This window comes from Cervus canadensis, chromosome 19 (assembly GCF_019320065.1).
Source record: "Cervus canadensis isolate Bull #8, Minnesota chromosome 19, ASM1932006v1, whole genome shotgun sequence".
Taxonomy (NCBI): Eukaryota; Metazoa; Chordata; class Mammalia; order Artiodactyla; family Cervidae; genus Cervus; species Cervus canadensis.
In genome coordinates, this window is record NC_057404.1 from 49,854,440 (window position 1) to 49,872,940 (window position 18,501).

The 18,501-nt window shown below is 37.9% G+C and overlaps 1 long non-coding RNA gene across 1 annotated transcript in view; it reads right to left on the reverse strand.

The window, feature by feature from the left end:
- Positions 1 to 18,501, reverse strand: part of LOC122422225 — a 47,791-nt gene that overhangs the window by 23,866 nt on the left and 5,424 nt on the right. The window contains exon 2 of the long non-coding RNA XR_006263751.1: positions 9,585 to 9,656. This is a non-coding gene — a long non-coding RNA (uncharacterized LOC122422225). The remainder of the gene's footprint in view (positions 1 to 9,584; positions 9,657 to 18,501) is intronic.

Consider the following 18,501-nt stretch of genomic DNA (forward strand, 5'->3'; position numbering starts at 1 on the left):
CTGGTTCCTCTGCATTTGCAAACCCAGCTTGTACATCTGGAAGTTGTTGGTTCATGCACTGTTGAAGCCTAGCTTGAAGGATTTTGAGCATTACCTTGCTGGCATGTGAAATGGGTTCACTTGTACAGTAGTTTGAACATTCTTTAGTATTGCCTTTCTTTCAGATTGGAAAGAAAACTGACCTTTTCCAGTCCTGTGGCCACTGCTGAGTTTTCCAATATGCTGGCATACTGACTTTAACAGCATCATCTTTTAGGATTTTTCAAAAGCTAAGCTGAAATTCTATCACCTCCACTAGCTTTGTTCACAGCAATGCTTCCTAAGGCCCACTTGACTTCACACTCCAGGATGTCTGGCTCTAGGTGAGCAATCACACCACCGTGGTTATCCAGGTCATTAAGACCTTTTTTTGTGTAGTTCTTCTGTGTTTTCTTGCTACCTCTTCTTAATCTCTTTTGCCTCTGTTAGGACCTTGCTATTTCTGTCCTTTATTTTGCCCATCTTTGCACAAAGAGAGTATGTAGTTGAGGCATTATAAATAAAGCTCATGTTATATTAATTTGGCTCCAAATTTCACTTGACTAATTTTGGAAGTTCTATATAAGGATTCTAATTCTTTTGTTTGAATTTTTTTCTCTATTTCATGAATCAAAAGAAATTCCAGGCAAAAGCAATGCGACAGAGACTATTCACCATCATCAAATATGCATGCGCTTCTGCTCATGTCATCGCATTCCCTACAGTCAGGTTGGGGCCATATATCAAGTTCTAGTCAATACATTGTGAGTAGAAGTGATGAATGAAATAGTCATGCTGAGATGAGATTGTTAAAAGTTGGGTGGCCTTTTCAAGCCCTCTTTTCTCTCCCAAAGCAACTTTGAATAGTACATGTTCCAAATCTATAAGAAGATATCTCAATCATTATTGAACTATGTTGTGAATGCAAAGTAAATATTTATTGTGTTAAGTCTCTAAAGTCTGAGGATTAATCTATTAATTAAGCACAGCAAAGCAAAAAGTGACTAATTCATACTGCTGATACTTCAGTTAAATATTTAAAAGTACAATTTTTATGTCCTAAATAAATTATCTTTATCCTTACTAGAAAGTAAGCTATTTCAAGAAAAAAATAAAAGCAAATGATACTAGAATATTTAAATCTAGTCAATGTAACATCATACTGAACCTCAGTTAATTGTGATCTAATGGGTAAGACTTAAAAATAGCTTCAAGTACAAAAAAGCTTTGAGGAAAAATTAATGAATGCAAGTCAAACTCAGAAAAATCCAGGGATTAAAAGAAATGATAAAAAAAGTTCATGATTTTATGTGAAATTCATTATCAATTGATGTTTCTTAAAGTTAAATCCATAACTTAAAAAATAATTCATGGAAGAAAAAAGAAAAAATTCAGTATTTAAATAAGCATATTCCTAATTTTTGGAGGCTAAAATCTGAGATAAATAATGTTTTACACATGGCAAGACTTATGGTTATGTACATACTAAATAATATAAAATTGGATTTCTAAGTCCAACCATTATTTTTTAGACATCTTTTCACATGTGTCTTTTGGGTTGGAAGATTGTTGAATAAGAGAGGTGAAGAGGATGAAGTTGTCGAAAGAACCAGTGAAAAAAATGGGAATTAAGAAAACTAGAAACAAGGAAAAATCAGGAAAAACTGGTAAAGCAGTGGAAGAAAGAAAGAGCTAGATTATTTTATTAATAAATAAAGGGGAAAAAAATGTATATTGATCACAAATTCAATCCCATTTGAAAAGAAACAAGGCCAGTGAATGTGTTATTTTACTTTTTGCCAGCAGGTGGCAGCTCTCACTAAGTGTATAATGGAGATGTTCCTGAGTATTACTGTACTATTCTCAGGCAGGCAATCCTGAGAATTTAATACAGGCTCTCACATGAAAATGGAAAAAAAGGAAGAAGCCAAAATTTTATATCAGTCATTTCTTTATACAGCACTAAAATAGGACTTTTCAAAATTGTTTAATTGTAAGAAAAATATAAAACAATTACCTTCTAGGGGTACAATAGAAACAAAATAATATTTCCTCCAATAGAACAATTTTCAGTTACTTCTTGAATTTCTTTTTGTTTTGTTTTGTTTGTCTTTGTAAACTTTGAGTTGTCAGAACGCACTGGTGTACTCTAGGTCAGATCATGAAATGCAAGGATTGGATGGATGGGACTTAGCATTATCCTAATCACATAAAAAGGGTTAAACACACACAAAAACCACTGTGTATTTCTCAAGGGTACATATATCTTTAAATAAGTATCAAGAAGGAATATTGAAAGGACATATATGCATTAGTTCTAATGTTTATGAAGGAGAGGGAATGGGATTAGGGATAGAAGATGGAAAAAAATATATTTAGATTTATCCATAAATATGTCATAGTTTCTGTTACTTTAGTAAACAGCATATTTTGTACACTTCCAGTTATTTGTTATGGTACATACAGAAATATGGTTGATTTTTGTGTATTGACCTTATAGCCTGAAATTCTGCTAAATTCACTATATTGACATTAGTATTCTTTTGTAGATTCATTCAGATTTCCTATCTACAGGTTCATGTCATCTTTGAATAAAGACAAGGATTGACTATCACCAATCTGTATATATATGATGTCTCTCTCTCTTTTGTCTACTTCACTGTCTAGAATTTCCACTTTAATAGAAATGGTGAAAGCTGACATCCTTGCCTGTTTTTTAATCTTAGCAATAAAGTATTCACTCTTTCATCATTAAGTATGATTATAGCTGCAGCTATTTTATAGAGTTTCTTTACCAAGCTGAGAAAGTGTCCTTCTTTTCCTAATTTGCTGAAAATTTTTATAACAGATGTTAAATTTTGTGAAATACTTTTTTCTGTGTCTTTGGAAAGGGTTGTGTGGTTTTTCCTTTATAGTCTGCTGATATGGTGAATTACAGTGATTAGCCTGAACCAAGCCTACAGTCCTGGGAGAATACAACTTAGTTATGATGTTTTATCCTTTTTATATATTTCTGGATTTTATTAGCTAGTATTTTTTTGAAAATATTTGCGTCCATGTTTACGTGACATAAATTATCTTTTCTTGAAATGTCTTTGACCTGGTATCAGAGTAATGCTAGTCTCATAAAGTGAGTTGGGAAGTATTCTTTTCTCTTCTGTTTTCAAAAAAATTTGAGTAAAATTGGTATGTTCCTTCCTTCTTCTTTAAATATTTGGAGAATTTACCAGTGAAGCCAGCTGAACATGGAGTTTTCTTTATGGAGAAGTTTTTAACTACAAATTCAATTCAATCTATTGATAAAATATCTGCCATCCAACTGGGATGTTTGAAGCATTTATATTTAATGTAATTATTTATGTGAAGTGTGAAAGTGTTAGTCACTCAGTCATGTCTGACTCTTTGCAACCCCATGGACTGTAGCCCACCAGGCTCCTCTGTTCATGGAATTCTCCAGGCAAGAAGACTGGAGTGGGAATTTAAATCTACTACTGTGTTATTTGGGCTTCCCTCATAGCTCAGATGGTAAAGAATCTGCCTGCAATGCAGGAGACCCCGGTTTGATTCCTGGGTCAGGAAAATCCCTGGAGAAGGGAAAAGCTACCCACTCCAGTATTCTGGCCTGGAGAATTCCAATGGACTAAAAAGTCCATGGGGTTGCAAAGAGTCAGATGTGACTTTCACTTTCACTGTGTTATTTTTCCCTTTCTCCCACCAATAAGCTGTTACTGTTTGTTACTTGATGGGTAGTTTATGATGGGACTTTGTTGTTGCTATTATTGTTTAGTCACTAAGTTGTGTCCAACTCTTTGCGACCCCATGGACTGTAGCCCACCAGGCCCCTCTGTCCATGGGACTTCCCAGGCAAGAATACTGGAATGGGTTGCCATTTCCTTCTCTAGGGCATCTTCTTGACCCAGGGATGGAACCCATGTCTCCTGCATTGGCAGGCAGATTCTTTACCACTGAGCCAGCAGGGAAGCCCCATGGTGGAATGAAGAGGGTTCTTATTTCTCCTGCCCATCCTGAGCCTTAGGAAGGCCATGTGTACCCGGGGCCTTAGATAGGCTTTCCCAACCCTCCCAGCTCTTAGAATCAACCTCTTGAGAGTCTTGCACTAGAGAAGGTTTTCTGCCTCTCCTCCATCATCATACTGCTCCTCTTGTTACTCACTGCAAAATTCCTGGTCAGGCAGAGGGGTTTCTTGTCCTTCTCACTGTAGCACGTGGCTTTTGCTTCTGTCCCTTCCTTAGTAGCACTGTACCTTTGCCTGGGCCCTGGTAGTAGAATGGTTTCCTGCTCATCTCCCAGGGGTGTGTAGCTTCTGCTTTGGATGTAAGAAGAGTCTAGAAAGTGCAGAGATTTTCACTAAGGAGTATGCTCTCGGATCCCCTGGTCTGTACCCAAGATTATACTCATAGTCATTTTTGTGAACACCAGGTAGAGACCAATGGAAAAGAAATGATAAATGAATGACTCCAAAGTTCCCAAAGACCCTAAACTGCCACTGGACTTCACACTCAGCCTTTAAGGACTTGTTAAAACTTCAGCTGTTTTCTTTTTCCTGCTTTTATGACAACAACCTCTTCCATCTGTGATCTGTGAAAGGTGAAACAGATCATACGTGCCATCTCTCCTTGGAGACACTTTAGAATTTATCTGTTTGCCTAGCAACCTCACTCCTTTGATAGGTTTGATAAATTATGATATTACCTAGCCTTTTCTCATGGTTAGGATGCGAGTGACATTTGTGTGTGTGTGCGTGTGGTAGGGAGATGTGCCAGGAGATAGATGAAACAAGACTGGCGAGATGTTGATAATTGTTAAATATGAGGGATAGCAGATGGAGATTAGTGCTTTTTTTTCTAATTCTGTATATGTTTTAAATTTTCCAGAATAAAAAGTTTTTGAATAATTGCTTGAAGATTGAAACACGTTAGAGATTAGGCTTCATATTCTAGAAATTGCTTTGTAATTAATATTTATTCTAAAATAGAATAGTCCTTGATAAACTGGGTTTATACAGTAAAGGATTTTACCTCTGAAAGCAGAAGAACGTTAGAAAGAATGGTGAGGAATTTGCCCTAATAATTAACTCATAAACTCTGATTGTTGCATTTCCATCCCGTGACCGCTACACTTAGCAATCTTCTTGTTTGCCAATGTTGTTAATTTCACTCAGTGTAAAGGCGTTGATTTTATTGTCAACTGAACTTTGAGTCTTTTTGTTACCAGCTATTATAGATACTTGTGAAGATTTCAATCGTGGGAGAAAGGACCCCAATGATGAAGAAAACTTATGAAATACTCCAGCCCATAAGAAAAAGATTCTCCCACTCCTCTTTTTTTCTTTTTATAATTGAAATAGAGTCGATTTACAAAGTTGTGCTAGTTTCAGGTATCCAGTTTGCAATTGCCACACCCGGCACCTGAGTTCAGGTCTACACTGTTTAGCCTGCATTGCTGTTGCAGCCCTAGTTGGTTCCCGTGACTCTGGTATCTAATATATTGCTGTCAGAATAAGCTTCTTACCATGCTGCTCTAATTATGTCACCACAGAACATGATTTTAAAGTTCTGTGTAGCTCCATTGCTTGCCAAATTAAATACAAACTTTTCAACTAGTTTTCAAGACCATCTAAAACATCCCAAATCTTTCTAGACTTGCTTCACCCTAAACCTTTGTTCATTCATTCAATAAATGGGCAGCAGTACCTATGAAGTACCAAGGCACTGTGCTGGAATGAACCAGTGATCTAATAAAGAAAATGTCTTTTTGAGTTCTGTAAACCACTCTGCAAATTAATCAAACTGAAGGAAGAGGTCATGGGGACCTTCATTATATAACCGGTTGGTCAAAAGCACAGATAACAACTTCATTGTAATGGGCATAGGAAGCAGGGAGGGATTGGGAAGTCTTGTGCAACTAAGCCCTTGACTTGTGGAATCCAGTGCCATCTCTGGGTAAAAAAAAGGTAGAAATATAGAATACCCAGCTGGTGTCAAAGAATTGCTTGTTAGAGGTATGGGGAATCAAACTCCTCACCCTGCAACTTAGTATTGGGTGCTCAAAACTAAAAAGAACCCCTACTTTACAAACTGGAAAACTGAGGCGACAGAAAAGCAAGCGCCTCGCCTGAGGCTACGTAAGTGGTAGAACCAGCATTACAAACCAAAGCAACTGGTTCAAGAGTCCACACTCTTAACTATGGAATTAATAGACGAAAAGGTAAGAGAAAGAATTACAAGCAGATGGAACAACACATGAAAATACCCCGTGGGCTTGGTGAGAATGGGGCCTCAATGTCCCGGGTGGCTAGAGCAGAGAGGGGAAGTAAGCATGAAGATGTCTCTGAGAGGAAGCAGAGGCTCATCGCGCAGAAGCTTCGGAACCAGGCTGTGGAATACTGTCTACTCTGAGAACAATGCGATGCCATTGAAGTACTGTAAGTAGGGACTGATAGGAGTTTTGAAGATATTCTGGCCTCAGCGTGGAAAAGAGATTAGAGAGAGGACTAGAGTGGGTGTGAATAAACTAGTTACTGCTGATGTTCACATGAGATACGTTGATAGGTGGACTATGATAAAAGTCAGCTTGAAGAAAGAATGGCAGGTTGGAAATACATGTCTTATTGCATAACACAGAAGTCCTTTTCTAGACTTTTGTACTTGGTCTAAATACTTCCCATAAGAATTCATCTCCAACCTTATAATGGAAGTCAACAGAAAAATAAATTCCTACAATATTTAACTTTAAAGAGATAATATTAGATATTATGTTTTGTAGCTACATTCTGTTTTTACAAATGAGAAGACTCATCCAAGCAGTGGTGTTAATACTTTAATAAACAATAAAATAACTTGGAAAGTACCTGGCAGAACATGGCATGTATTAGTCACTCAGTAATATTTATTAGTTTTATGATTACTATTGATATTTTTGATAACCATTATGTTAACAATAAGAATTCAACAGATGTTTATTCAGTGAGTTCTATGTGTCAGATGTTGGCCTAGATTTGGAATATAAAAATAACTAAAATACAATCCTATGTTTCAGCTCTTATGTTCATATCCTACTGATGATTAACTTAGTAAAAGGCTACATTACAACGTGGGAGGTAATTGCAACACAGTAAGGGTTGAAGCATTATTTTTAATTGTGTGAGAATCCAAGCCTTATTACTCTCAATTGGTTTTAACAGGGATTTTCATAGCATGAACACGGTAAAAATCAATATTCAAAGCTCAACGCTTCTGTGGTTCAAAGTTCAATAAAATAGTTATGCTTTTATTTTAAGAGTAATCTGGATCCCAGAGAAAATGTAACCAGATAATGGGTTATAAAACTGAATTTTATTTGGATTTTTATGACTGACTGGGAGAATCCATGCTTACAAAGATTGTTTTTGTTTAGATTAAGACCACAGCCACTTCATATTAAGTAAACATGCATATGTGCTCAATAGTGTCTGACTCTCTGTGACCCTATGGACTGTAGCCCACCAGGCATCTCTGTCCACAGGATTCTCCCGGCAAGAATACTGGAGGGGGTTGCCATGCTCTCTTCCAGGGGATCCTCCCAATCCAGGGATCGAACCTGCATCTCCTTTGTCTCCTAAATTGCAGGCAAAATTTTTACCCACTGAGCCACCTGGGAAGGCCCACATTAGGCGTAGTGTTAAATATATTAAACCTGAGAAGGTTTTCTGATGTATGTGGTAGAGGACGTTTCCTTTCTGCTCAGCATCCTTTCCTTTGGATTAGTGTGGAAGTTCATCCATTCCATATTAATATTTTCAGTCCATGCCAAGCAGGTAAGACTGTCACGACTCAAGCAAAATCAATTAAAATGTCTCCAGATCATCAGAGATTTCATATCAGGTCACTAGGAGGGAATGTGATATTCGCTTTTTCTGGACAAATGACTTGTAAAATGAAGTAGACTTGGAGCAACAATAGGCATCTTTTCGTTATGGTCATCTCTTTCTAAGAAGGTCAGGCAAAGATGGGTAATCTGAGTGATGGAGAGAAATAGAGTCCTAAGGACATCATTTCAACCCTTGTATCTATCTGTGCCTTAAAGTTCTAGCTCTTCCCATCAAAATTTCCACATACATGAACCAAAACAATATGCTTTCTACTTCAGCTTGTAGGAGTTGAGTTTCTTTTGTTTGCAACCAAATGATCCTGACCCCTACATGCTGGTAGTACATAACATTTATTGCTGTTATTATTTCATAATTATTCAGCAGCAGTAATGCATTATGCAAAACATTGTACAATATAAAACAGTTTTAGCACCACAATTCCTATCATCTAGAAACTTATTTAAATTAAGTCATAAAAATGAGAAGGATATTCATTTGCCAGGAAAGAAGATGAGGTAAACAGAAAGGAAAAGATTGTGATATTACACTGATCTCTCTGATGGGCTTTTCCTTATATATTGCTCTTACCCATTCAGAGGACAGCCTGCAGTTATTTTACTAGATTAAGTCAAGAATGAAAAGGTAGAATAATGTCTAACAAGAAGATAACTCAATTGCCATATACTCATAAAACTAGAATACAACAGCAGTAAAATAAATGATCCACAGCTTCACACATCACATTGATGAATCTCGAACATGATGTTGAGTGACAAAGCCATTTCAGAAAACTATAAATAACACTTAACATACCACTAGAAGTATATACAGATAGAATATAATGAAAAGTGAGGAGATAATAAAACTAATATTCAGAATAATAGTTACCCTTGGTAGGAAAGGGGAGAGATGTTATTGGAGAGGCGCAGACAGAGGCTCTCAGAGGCATGGTTAATGTTCTATTGCTTAACCTGGGGTGAGAGCACATAGGTGTATTGATTCCTATTGCTGCTGTAACAACATGCGGCAAACTTAGTAGCTTAAAACAATAAAAGTTCATTATCTCACAGGTTGAAGTTCAGAAAGTCTGAAATGGGTCGTATGGGGCATAAATTAAAGTGTTGGCAGAGCCGAGAGTTTTCTGGAGGATCGAGCAGAGAATGTATTTTGGGGCTCTTCCAGTGCTCAGAGGCTGCTGTGTGTCTTGATTTCTAACCATGCTGCTCCAGCCTGCTTCTATCATCACATGCTCTTCTCGGATTCTGACCTTCTTACCTCCCTCTTTATAAGAACCCTTACTATTGCACTGGGCCACATAGATAATCCAGCTATACTGTACACAGCTATAATCTATCCACACAAGTGAGGATTTATATGACTAGGGGAAATACATTATATGAACTGGCAAGCATAGACAGATGTTGCCTGGAAGCACTGAGCCATTTGGTTTGGAGCCAGCCCTAGTAGGGGAGATCGAGACCACCACGGACTCAGAGACGGGGATAAAAGTCCATTATGGAGTAAACACTCATTTGTCGGCAAGTCTGTAGTGCAGGATAGGTGGCAGACATTTTTCTGGAAATCCAGCCTTGGCCTAAAAACCCAACACAAGTTTAGAACTCACTAGGTACTTTGAACTGCAAGTAACAAATCCAAAACCTAAAAATTAATTGAAAGACAAATAAAAGCAACCTACCTTCTAAGATCAGGAAAGGTACTGTTTTAGACTTGCTCCTTAGTTTCCCATGTCCAGCCTGGTGTTAGCCTCCTAGAACAGTAAAGAAAAAAGTGCTTTTGAAATTATATTTGGACCTAAATCATAACTTTGCCACATTTTTGTTTTGTGAGCTTGGACAACGCCTAATTATTTTAACTTCAGCTTTCTCATTTGTAAATCTAATTTCCTCACTGAGAAAGAAAAATGAAATAACTAATTTAAACTTGAAGATTCTAAAAGGCTTTGAAACTATGTTTCTGTCCTTAATGAAACTGTTGTTGATGGTGAGGGGTTGACAGTGTTACCACCTTAACTATAATCAATAGAATAAAGACATTAAAAGAAAAAGAAAATGCTACAACGGCATCATGAAAGAGGAGTCTGGTGGAGCAGGCCTTCTTTCCATTCAATAAATGACTAGCAAAGACAATTGCATTAGAAATAATATTAGTATTAGATGTGTATACTAAAGCAATCTACCTTCTAGGCAGCCATCCTAGTTAACCACTGAATCTAGCCCTTCTTCCCAGGTGCATAATTCATAAAATATGTTAATGCCACAGGAGACAGTTAACCAAGTCATATGCTCATTCTCATATACACCAAACAACAAAAAACATGAAATTAGTAACTCAATGGTCTCAAGATTATGTTTCTAATAATTGCAGGAAAAACGCTAGCATGAGTTCACTTCTTGTCAAGGCTGTTGGTCCAAAGGCATGACATTATAGAAAAGGAGGAGAAAAGAGGCTAACTTAGAATATTATGAATTAGTCAACTAGTTATCAGTAACCTGAATTCAAACAAATGAACAATCTTACTTCACATAAGCCACTTTGTTTGGCTGGGCTTCAGCAGTTAAAATGCATTCATTACTCATTAGTTCGTTTATTCAACAGATGTTTCTTGATCATATACTAAGTGCCAAGCACTGCTTTAGTTGCTAGTGATTCAGTGGTGAGCAAATACAGATATAGTTCCTACCCTCTTGGAGTTAACACTAAAACTTGTTTCACTTTGCAAATCAACTATACTTCAATTTAAAAAAAAACAACAACAAAAATCTGTGTCACTGAATAATTGTGAGAAAGAAACAGTTAATATACTCAAAATATTTTGTTGTAATGGGAGAAAACAAAAGCTTCAGTGTCTACCATCTTTAATTATTTAAGCATTTAGAAAACTATGGAGAATGACATAAACCTACTCCAGCTCCGGTCGATCTTACCATTTTGTCTTGCTTTGTTTCTTTCTTTGGTTTAGCTCTCCTCTGCCTGTACTTTTTCCCAATCTTACTTTGCTTCCTTCTTCCCTACATGTAGCTACTATCCTCAATGTTGTGCTTAACATTTCTATGTGTTAAAAAAAAAAAAAATTTACTATATAAATTAGTACATTACGGTAGTATTGTATATTTTGGAATTCCATATAAATTGTATTACACTGTACATATTGTTCACCAGCTTGCCTTTGTTTCATTAAAAATTTTATTGGAGATTTTTAAAAATATTATCATAGTACTAGTTCGTTCATTTTCAGTGCTGTAGAGAAAGAACTGGCAAGCTTTTTCTGTTAAGGGCCAGACAGAAAATATTTTAGGCTTTGCAGGCCATATGGTCTTTGTGGCGATTACTCTGCACTGTGGCACAAAAGTAGACATAAAGGACACACAACAAATGAGGATGACCATGTTCCAATAAAACTTCATCTACAAAAATAGGCAGCTCTGGGCAGTAGTTTGCCAACCTCAGCTGCTGAGCAGTAGTCCTCAACCTCGACAGTAATTAGTATTACCTGGAGAGCCTTTTCAAAATACCCATGCTTGGTATTGAGACTGAGCTTCCCAGGTGGCTCAGTGGTAAAGAATCCTCCTGCCAAGCAGGAGACACAGGTTCAATCCCGGGGTCGGGAAGATCTCCTGGAGAAGCAAAAGGCAACCCACTCCAGTATTCTTGCCTGGGAAATCCCATGGACAGAGGCACGTGGCAGGCTACAGTACATGAAGTCACAAAAGAGTTGGACACAACTTAGCAGTTAAACAACAACAGGTACTGAGACTAATTCAGTTCAGTTCAGTTGCTCAGTCGTGTCCAACTCTTTGTGACCCCATGGACCGCAGCATGCCAGGCCTCCCTGTCCATCACCAACTCCTGGAGTTTACCCAAACTCATGTCCATTGAGTCGGTGATGCCATCCAACCATCTCATCCTCTGTCGTCCCCTTCTTTCAATAAACTCTGCACTAAACTGAGAGTAATTGGGTGACTTAATAGTCTCAACACATAAAGAAGTTCTCTTAATATTGCTATCGAGCAAGGGCTCACTGTCTGACATGCAGAGAAGCCAATAATATTACACCAGCCCTTGAGCAAAAAAAGAGCTTGTGTGCAAAGTCAACTGTCATGGCAGGAGGCAGGGCTCAAGTCTTTCTCCCCAGTCTGGGGTTTGGTTAAACTTTCTTTGAATTACGGACGACAGGCTGGTATGTAGAAGTGCCAGTGGGGTAGTTTCCCATTGGAGAGCTTTGTGCTTAGTCGCTCAGTCGTGTCTGACTCTTTGCGACACCATGGACAATACGGTCCATGTAATTCTCCAGGCCAGAATACTGGAGTGGGTAGCCTTTCCCTTCTCCAGGGGATCTTCCCAACATTTAGCCATAGATGGTAAGGTACAGAATGGTGGGTTTTAGCACCGGATCTTCCAGGACAATGGAGCCCTCATTTCTGAAAGGGTTCCAGTGTTCAGGTTCCAAGTGGAGAAGATGTGGGTTCTGAGTGTAACTTGAGGGAGACTTTCCTTATCTGCACATGCTCAGGTTCATGACTTGCAGTTTTGGCTCTGCTGTGTCTGCAAGACAACTAGACATCCATTTATCTATCAACAGAAAAGGACCAGTTTGAGCTGGTCCTGAAGTTACATTACAATTTTAACTGTTAAAATATTGACTCATATTAGTTTTTTCCCAATTCTCATAGCTAAGATTTTTACATAGTTATTAAATCTATTATCTCTTACTGGATTATCATACTTAATTAGGTTACACCTAATCCTACAATCCAGAAGAAACATAATATTGCAGTGATCACAACTGGCTCTGTGTTTAAGCTTCCTGGGTTCAAATCTCAATTCTGCAACTTAAGTTTTGAATATCTTCTTTATGTTTTAGTATTGCCACTTGTCAAATGAGAATTGTAGTAATAATTCTATGACCCAAATGTGTTAATGCATGTTCATAATGCACCTGGTACAGGGGAAGCAGTATAGAATTTAGTTCCTATTTTTATTATAAGAACAAATGTTGTGTGCCTATGATGGAGTGTGTAAAAATGGTTTTAACAAAGTCTTCCAATTAAATAGAACTGAAAATAAATAGGGTAACAAAAGGGGCCTCCTCTGGCTTCAAACCACTCATCTAGTTCTGCTTAACCTCTCTGGCCTTGTGTCTGTCACAGAATGTCTTATGCTGGAAGAACTTGCAGCATCTGAACAGGGCCAAAGGTGTCCACCATTACTGCTATCAACTGATTTCTGTTTCATCAGAGCTTTCTCAGAGGCAAAGTCCTAAGGAGATTACAGTTTCTACAAGTGGTGATTCAAAGGTGAATCCAAAGGAGTGTCAGCCTGCAGCAGGTGGCCACAGCATTGGGGAGAGAGCCAGACTGGTGCTGGGTGTTGGTCCCCCAGGATACAAGGGCTGCTACCGGTGGGACAGACGGCCACTGTGGCCTGGAGAACGCTGCATGATGGGTGCTGGCACCCGGGAGCCACAGACACCGCACATACCGTCAGCGGTACCCACACGGCCCCAACACCACAACCGGTGCCAGGTGACCGGCTCAGGCAAGGAATAGGCCGGTCCTTTGGAGGCTCTCTGGGACATCCAACGGCAGTGCCTGGGAGGCAGGATTTGGCAGACGGGCAGGACTCAACTAAACAAATTAGAAACCAGTCACAGGGCTGGAGCAAGGTCCTGTAAGCCTCTCTCTGTGCCAGGGATTAGGCTTTTAGTTGTTAGATTTTAGAGAGATGGGAAGGAAGGCTCTAAGGGACACTCCGAGGGCTTCTGTGTGTGTGTGCTGTCCTGTCCGACTCTTTGTGACCCCATGAACAGTAGCTCACCATGCTCCTCTGTCCATGGAATTTTCCTGGCAAGAATACTGGAGTGGGCTGCCATTTCCTTCTCGAGATCTTCCTGACCCTGGGGTCAAATCCACATCTCTTATGCCTCCTGCATTGGCAGGCAGATTCTTTAAACTGCGCTTCCTAGGAAGCCCCCAGAGGGCTTGGAGCAATAGCTATTTACCAATCAACATGAAAGTACCCCAGTATCTGAACAACAGTTGTGTGATTTTTTTAATATAACAAGTATAACAGATATTTTCATTTTGCTCTGATTGCTGAACAATGTTTTATTTGGGTATCGGTTTATTTTCTCTCAGCACTTTGAGTATATTACTCCATGGTCTTCTGGTTTTTATTGTTGCTTTGAGAAGTCTTTTGAGGGTCATTATTCCTATAAATGTAATATGTTTCTTCTTTGGCATCCTTTTTAAATATCTTTATGATGCAGGTATTTTTCAGTTTTCATATGATATGTCTAGATATGGATTCTTTTTTCCTCAGGAATTCTATTTTCCACATTTGAGGATTCATTTCTCATCAAGTATTGATAATACTTCAGCTATTATCTCTTTGAGTATCAACAAACCTTTCTTTTCTTGTTTCTCCTTCTAGAACTCCTATAATACCTGGCCATTCTATTTCCTACTCTATTAACTTCTTTTTCATATTTCCATCTTTATGTACTAAATCCTGGGCAACTCACTCAGAATTTTTATTAATGCATAAGTTCTCTTTTAAGAAAATTGTTTGTACCAAGGTAATAGTTTAAAGTATCAAAGAGGCAAACACTTTAATATTTTTTACTGATCCCTTTCGATATGACTTTCATATCACTAAATAACATGCTTTTATTGCTAGTTCTTGATTTTTCAGGTATATAGGTATCGTATCTATTATCTATTGCTGCACAACAAACCACCCAAAATGTAGTGGCTTAAAACAACTTATTATCTTTCATAATTCTGTAAGGTGACATGGTGGTCCTCCTTCATGTGATACCAACTAAGATACTGAAAACTGGAAGGCTTAGATGACTCACTCTTGAAGCTGACGTTTGGCTGGGCTGCCAGTTGGAAGCTCAGCCAGAGCTGTGGGCAGAGCACTTCAGTTCTTTTTCACAGGGTCTAACATGGCAGCCAAATTCGCAGACTCAGTTATTAAGTACTTGCACAAGTTAGGGCTTCCCCGGTGGCTTGATGGTAAAGAATCCACCTGCAATGCAGGAGACATAGGAGACATAGTTTTGATCCCTGAGTTGGGAAGATACCTTGGAGGAGGGCATGGCAACCCACTCCAGGATTCTTGCCTGGAGAATCCGCATGGACAGAAGAACCTGGCAGGCTGCAGTCCATAGGGTCACAAAGAATCGGACATGACTGAAGTGACTTAGCATGACTTAGCACACACGCCGCGCACAAGTTAGGATTGCTATGTCTTCTTGATTAATTCAATTTTACCACAATTAAAACACCCCTCTTTACCACTGGTAATGTTCCTTGTACTGATATCCAATTTGTCTCATATTAACATAATCATACCAGTTCTATGGTTTAATTAGTGTTTGTATAATTATCTTGATCCTTACTTTTAATGTTTCCACATTAAAAGTGCATCTCTTGTGAACAACACATAGTGTGATTCTTTTTTAATCCAATCTGTGAAAAAAATTCTTACTTTTGAAGTGTTTAGCCCATTTACGGTAATTGTTAATATGGTTGGTTCTACTATCTTGTAATTTGTCTTTCATTTGTCCCATCAATTCTTCCTTCTTTTTTCTTATTTGCTGCACTTTTTTGGATTGAATTCTTTGCCTATTTCCTTGCTTTTAATATTCCTTTTTACTTCTTCCATGGACCTTATAGCTATTACTATGTGGTGTGTGTGGGTGTTTCGTTCATTGTGTGTCTTCCAATGATTGCCCTTAGGGCAGCGGTTCTCAATAGGAGGCAGTATTATTTCTCAGGGCACACTGGCGATAACTGAAGGAATTTGGGGTTGTCACACTGGAGGTCATGGATACCATGCATCTGGTGGCTAGAAGCCAATGATGCCGCTAAACATCCGGTAATGTACAAAACAGACCCCCATGACGAAGAATCATCTGGTCCAGTAGGTCAGTGACGCTGAGACGAAGCAATCCTGTTTTAGGAGTTATTATATGCATCCTTAATTTACCATAGAAATTGAAATTATATTAAACTATTTTTCTACTAATAGAGGGCTTCCCAGGTGGCACAGTGGTAAAGAATCTGCCTGCCAACGCAGGAGATGCAAGAGACTCAGGCTCTATCCCTAGGTAAGGAAGATACCCTGGAGCAGGAAACGGCAACCCACTCCATTATTTCTTCCCTGGAGAATTCCATGGACAGAGGAGCCTGGTAGGCTACAGTCCACGAGGTCGAAAAGAGTCAGATAAGACAGCACACACACACACATACTGCTAACAGATGAATCTTACAACCGTATATTTCTATGTAACCTCTCCATTCCTTTGTGCTACTATACAGATTTAACTAGTGCATGCTGTAACTCCCACAATACATTGTTGCACTTTTTGCCTTATAAAGTCAATTTTCCTTTTAAATATTTAAAGAAAAGAACCAACAGTTTATATTTACCCACATTTCCAGCACTCTTTATTCTTTCTTATAAATCTGCATGTCCATCTGGTATCATTTCCATGCAGCCTGATGAGCCTGATCAGCACTTTTTATAGTAAAAATCTGTTGCATTAAAAATTGTTTATCAGAAAATCTGCCTTCATTTTTGAAGGATATATTCCCTAAATATAGACATCTAAGTTAACAGTTTTGTTTTGTTTTTTCCTTCTTTCAGCCCTTTAAAGTATTCCATTGTGGCTTACACTCATTCTAATAAATCAGATGGAGTCCTTCTATTGCTATCCTGTAATGAGTGTTTTCTCCCTTGATGCTTTTTTTTTTTTTTAGATTTTCTTTTTATCCTTGATTTTCAGCAATTTGACCATGATATGTATAGGTATTGATTCTTTGTATTTATCCTGTTTAGGGTTTGATGTTTTTCATCAAATGTAAATAATTTTTTTTGCTATTATTTCTTCTTCAAATATTTTTTTCTACCCAATTCTCTCTTTCCCTCTCTTTTGTAACTCAAGTGCAAATAGGTTGAACTACTTGATATTATCTCATAGGCTGTTGACAACCTGACTTTTCCCCCCTCTATCTTTTCTCTCTTGGGATTAGTTAATTTCTTTTTAACATTTTCAAGTTAACTAATCCTTTCTTCTACACTATCAAATCTGGCTGTTAAGACTAATGGATACTTTTAAAGAATATTTCTGGTATTGTATTTTTCAATACAATTTTTAGTTCTAAAATTTATTTTCTTCTTTTTAATATTTTTCTTTACTGAAATATTATATAGTTTCACCTATTGTATCTATGCTTTCTTATATATGCTTCCATATTATAGTTGTGTGAAAGTTCCAGTCTATAGAGTCAAATAGGTGGGTCTTCTCTTTGCTGTTGTTCAGTCACCAAGTTGTGTCCGATTCTCTGCAACCCTATGGACTATAGCATGCCAGGCTCCTTTGTCCTCCACTATCTCCTGGAAATAGCTCAAATTCATGTCTAGGGTCAACTCTAGGTCTACTTTTATTGACTATGGTCCCATTTTTTCCTGCTTATTTTCACATCCATTAAAAAATTAACTTAGATATTTATTTTAAAAAACACTGAAGACTAAAATGTAATTTGTTTTGCTTTGATTATTACCAGAGAGTGCAAGCCCATTCCTTAGTTAAAATGAGGGTGATTATTCAGATTATTCCGAGTTATGTTAAATAGTCAAGCCACAGGGTTTATTTTCAAACTTAAATTCACTCATAATTAGCCTAACTCCCCAACACGTTAACTCTATGTCTTTGATTGTCTGTTTTTTAGTATTTGAGTTGGGAGGAGGTTGGGTACTTTCAGATATTTTTGGCTCATGTTTAGATTCAACTTTGATAAGGTTCAGAATCCAAACATTGTGAGGGTGTAGAGGAGTGTGTTTTTCAATACCTGTTTTCCAGGCTTTACTACTTATTGCTGCTTCCCTGGTAATTGAGTATAAGTGGCATGTAGAGAGGGGAGAACTATCAAGGTAGGTAATTTATTGTCAAATTTGGAGCTTATTCTGGTTATCTATTGCTTCATCACATATTACCCCAAATTTAGCAGTTTAAACATTTGATATACTGACATTTGAACTGAAATAAAACAATACAGACTGAAATAAGACCACTGTATTATATTCAGGAACCATGTGAATCAGGCTGAAGGTAACCTGTCTCCAGGGAGCAGGAATCTTCTACAGAAGGCTCCAATCACGTGCCTGCTGGTTGATCCCAACTGTTAGCTGAGAATTAAGTTTGGGATGATTCCAAACACCACCACATGACCTTTCCTCACACCATAGCAGCTGTGGACCCCTTACCCTGCAGTGGAAATTGCAACATCGTGTATCCCAAGAGGGCCAGCTAGAAGCTATAACACCTTTCACAACTTAGCCTCAGAATTCACATATCATTATTTTCACCATTGTCACAAATTTGACCAGATTCAAGGCAAGAAACATGAATACTACTACTCCATGGAAGGAATGTCATTGTCACATTGTAGGAAAGATTCTGCAGGATGGAAGATACTCTTGAGGACATTTTTGTTGAAAACTCAATCTACTATAGTTTTCTTCCAAATTCCTGTGCATCCTACAAGCCCACATTATTGTCTAAATCTTGGTTGGTTTCTTCTCAT